Below are 4,607 nucleotides of genomic sequence, written 5' to 3'. Positions count from 1 at the left end.
GAAGACAGAAAGACCACCGACCTGCCTGCGGTGATTGAGTGAGAGGCCCAAAGACTCAGCCTCATCGCGGGAGATGCCAATGATCCGAAATGCCTTGGATTCCACAGCGTGAAGCCGAGAAAGGTGGGAGGCATCACAAGTCGGAGTGATGTTTTGAAATTAGATCACACTTTCATTATTCCTGGTTAGAATATGCCCAACTATCGAGCTGTGCATTGACAATGTCATCATTCATCGCATTTGTATTGCAATAGAGTATAAACTGACTGAAAGCAGCAATCTGTTACGGTCTAAACTTCAGATGATTACAATGCTATATCTACTTACACGTGGATCTGATGATTTGTTTAACAGCCCCAATTATTCAATGAATCCAACAATCTTGTGGAGCGAGCCAAGGGGAAGGTTTTGTACAAGTTTTTCACGAATGACCCACCGGCTAAAGTTCAACTCGAACTGGTTTGGCACTCGTGTCAATGGATAGGGGCAAGCTTACTCGCAATATGGCCAGGGTGTTGGTGATACCTCACCAACTCTTTATCGAGCAACTCTGTGGGGTCTTTGATGCCCACAAGCTATTGATAGCGAATGGGATACCCAATTTAACATCCAACATCCACAGTCTGATGCACTATTCTGACAGTTTATTTTCCGGTCAAGAATCAAACCCAAGCACAGCTCAAGGGGAAGTGCGCTCCCTTAAACCATCCTGTTGGACCTACCTAGCCCTAGCCATATGGACACATTTGCGTGCCACTTTTAGCTGGAAACCTCATTTTCCTTCCAACCTTCATGAAAAGAAAACTATTCCAGAAGTAATTTCTAGGTTGTTCATAGTTTGCGAGCTGGAGGCTTGTTAACGTCGATACACAAAAAGTAAAGGAAGCAAAGTATGGAAGACTTTGGGTTTGGTAGGTCAGTGAGTCACAAGGGGGATAACAGGTAAAATGATAGAACAGAAGGGTATAACGTTCTGAACTTTTCCAACAAAGGTCAAAAGGTTATTAAAATTAAAAAAAAAACCAAAACCGTTTGGCATCATTGAAAATCAACATCGATAAGGATGCATCATCTTATTGATTGATGAGCAATTTCCCATAAAATACATTTTTTCACTTGCAATCAAATGAAAGATCAACCACATCATTGAAGTCATCAGGAGGAACACGAACAGGCAAAGATGGAATCATCAGGAGGAACATAGATAGGATTCGGGTTTCAGCTTCTACCCTCAAACCCATCCAGGCACAGCCAAGTGAGATTTACAAAAAAGTTTTGGAAGAGTTCACCTCTCGACAACACACAGAAAAAGAAAAGAGGGGGGGGGAGGCAATGTCATTAAGCATGGAAACGAGTACGCATGCACACGCACACAAGCACACGTTTTAGTTATTTATGCCTTGAGTGGATTGGCTGAAAATACTTTGCTTGTATCATCAAGCTGTTCATGTATCTTGGTAACAACAGAAAAATACTTTTGCTTTGTGCATTAAAACGAAAAGAGTCGGACTCGTAGGATAGCTGAGAGATATGCCCAATTCCCCTCTTCACTCTCAAGTCTGGGTTTGAATCCCTACCCAGCCATAAACTGTCATCTTGGTGTTTCACAGGCAAGGTGAGGCATCAATGTGTTCGCCGGCCCTCGGATAGACATTAAGCTGGGTGCCCCTTTGCTAACATGAGTTGTGGAATGTTAAAGATGCCACGGTGTCTTTCATGAAGAATAGACGATTCATCACTGGCACCCCAAACTAATTCGCAAAAGACTTCGACCAAACGTTGTCCAGCCAATCCCACAAGAAGTTGGGAATAATTATGTCTGTTCGTAAGTAATAGTAGGAGTAGTAATAGTAGTAGTAGTTGCAGTAGTAGGAAAAGCAGTAGTTATCAAGTTCCGTCAAGTCGTTGTATCGCAATCCTGGTGACATTCATGATCAGATTTCGCCAGACATCTCAACCCTGCCCTGCTTCCCGAAGCTCTGGCATAAACAGCTCGGTTTCAGTCTTTCGCCCTTCCATCCAACACCGACAAGGTCTGCCTCTCCCCTCTTCTTCCCTCAACCATACCCAGCATGGCTGATTTCTCCAAACTTTCATGGTCTGCACGCACGATGTGTCCAAAGTATGATAACAGTTTCTGGTTTACCATCAATGCTTCTAATGTACATGGTGGTCAAATTTCTTCAATCACCGATTTGTTTGTTCTTCTTGCAGTCCGTGGGATATTTAACACGAGTCACCAACCCCACATTTCAAAACTGTCAATCTTCCTCATTTCTCTCTTTTTCACTGTCCATGACTCACATCCATACGTTGAAACTGGAAATACCAGAGCATTCCCCAGCCTCCTCTTGGTTTGTTTTGTCACATCCTTGTCTTTCCAGATCTTTGTCAATCCTGACACTGCTGTTCTCCCCAATGATAACCACTATAAATGTACCCTCCACATTCTCCACTCACTTCAATCTTCAAACCCAGGAAGATGAAGCTTTCCACTGTTTCCACGTGATCGTCTCCCATTCTGAACACGTTGATCTTCTCAGTTTACAAGATTATATATATATATATATATATATATATATATATATATATATATATATATATATATATATATATATATATATATATTTTAGGTTTAAATACTTTCTTCTTCACTTTCTGCAGGAGTTTCATCAAGTCCTCTTTACTTGCTACCAACAGAGTGGTATCATCAGCATCCATTAGATTGTCGATTCATCTTCCTCCAATCCTGACTCCAGCCTCAATGTCATCCTTGCTTGATTTCCTCATGATGTACTCACTATACAGATTGAATAAGTAAGGGGGAGAGAACTCACCTTGGTGTAAAAACCCTTTTCCAATTCCAAACCATTCTGTCTCTCCATATTCTGTACTTTCTGTACCTTCTTGTTTGGCGTACAGGGTTCTTATCAGACGTATCATTCTTATCAGACATATCAGGTGCTCTAACATCCCCATTTCTCGCAGCATAATCTCGCACAATTGGATTGGATTGAATGTATGAACAATGTCAAAAACGCAGTGTTGAGCTTCCATTCCACTCACATGGATTCACACTCAGAGTGACACATCTGCAGCGATGTTTTTCCGATATGTAAGGTACCGCTCTAGTCTGACTCTTATTGTTTGGGTGACGTCATGAGCTTTACCCAACTGACCAATTCCTTCAAGCGTCATCTTATATATTATTTCCGAGTTTGTGGTTTCGTGTCGCGCTATCTTCGACTTTGTTCTGCGCTCGAGTAACGTGTTATTCGGCGTACATTATCTCAAAGACCATATGAGGTGCATGGTACAAAAAAAGTAAATAAAATGGTTCTGAAACAGTGAAATCGTATTCCACTTACGGCATTAAAGTAAAATTACTACTGATACTCTGCATCAGTTCCTTTCTCAAACACACCCACCCCAACATGTCGCGCAGAGCGTGGGTTATGCTCGTCTGTATGAATCGTCACTTCCCTTCGTCTACCATTTGTTGTCACCCCGAATTGATCGGTCGGCCTATTTGATTTCCATTTCACTCCTCGACTTCTTTCTGTGATATTTATCGGTACTTTCGAGTATTTTGAATGGTGCGATTCGATTCGGATTGTTTTTATTCGTATACAGGGTGTCCACAAATTATCGTTCCACATTCAAACTGGAATTAAATAATGAATGAAATGGGATACCATTGTGTGGATTGATGCTGGTGAATGAACGAACATTTCTCAAAGTTTTATTGTCAAGATTTATCAAGATCATCACATTACATTCATCACCATTTATCATCACTTGGTCTCTATAAAACAGGCAACACTTTAAATCTTTCTTTGTCTGTACTAAATGTTTGAGATTTTAAAAATAAATCATTTCAAGAAAATAAAAAAGATAGCTCCAGCGAACTATTCCGCTGAGGTTGTTTGCATTGATCAAATTCTCCCAAAGAGTACTTGACTGAATCAAGAATTTATTTTTAGAATAATTTTTTTCGTTGCCCGATTTTAACAAAACTTGATACTGCACACCGCACGTGAATGATGAGTAAGGTGACCCTAAAACTTGGACCTTGTACAGGTATCTTGTACCATTTTGGCTATATTGTTGGAACATACAAGATGAGAGTTTTTTATAATATATAGATAGATAACATTTGTCAAATAGTTTTGCACAAATTATTTATATTGTAAATATAATTTGAAAAGGGATTTGAATTCCAGACCTTTCCAGTGAGAGGTCGAGTAATTATCCACTCTGCATAGAGATCTCTCATGAACAATATGGCAGCATGGGGCCCCGAGAATCGTGGGGCCCCTGCGCCACAATGGTTAAAGGGAATCCCCAACGGAGCACCGAGGCCAAACACCAGTCTTGGTGAGGTTGAAATCAACTTTAATAACACACACGATACAACGTGTCCGGCTAGGCCAAACCTTCCACGATACAGCACCCCATCACGGTAACCCCGTGACTCCCTTCCGTCGCGAGTCAGTGTCAGTCTGGTCTCACCAACCACTTGAAGAGGGGAAGACCCATCAGCCTGACGAGCGGACTGTGCACTCTTCTGAATCTTGGCTCCAAACCTCCTTACAGTTGTCTCACGA

Source organism: Eptatretus burgeri, chromosome 1, assembly GCF_056783735.1.
Source record: "Eptatretus burgeri isolate ZD-2024b chromosome 1, Ebu_testis_v1, whole genome shotgun sequence".
Lineage (NCBI taxonomy): Eukaryota > Metazoa > Chordata > Myxini > Myxiniformes > Myxinidae > Eptatretus > Eptatretus burgeri.
This window is presented reverse-complemented; position numbering follows the sequence as displayed.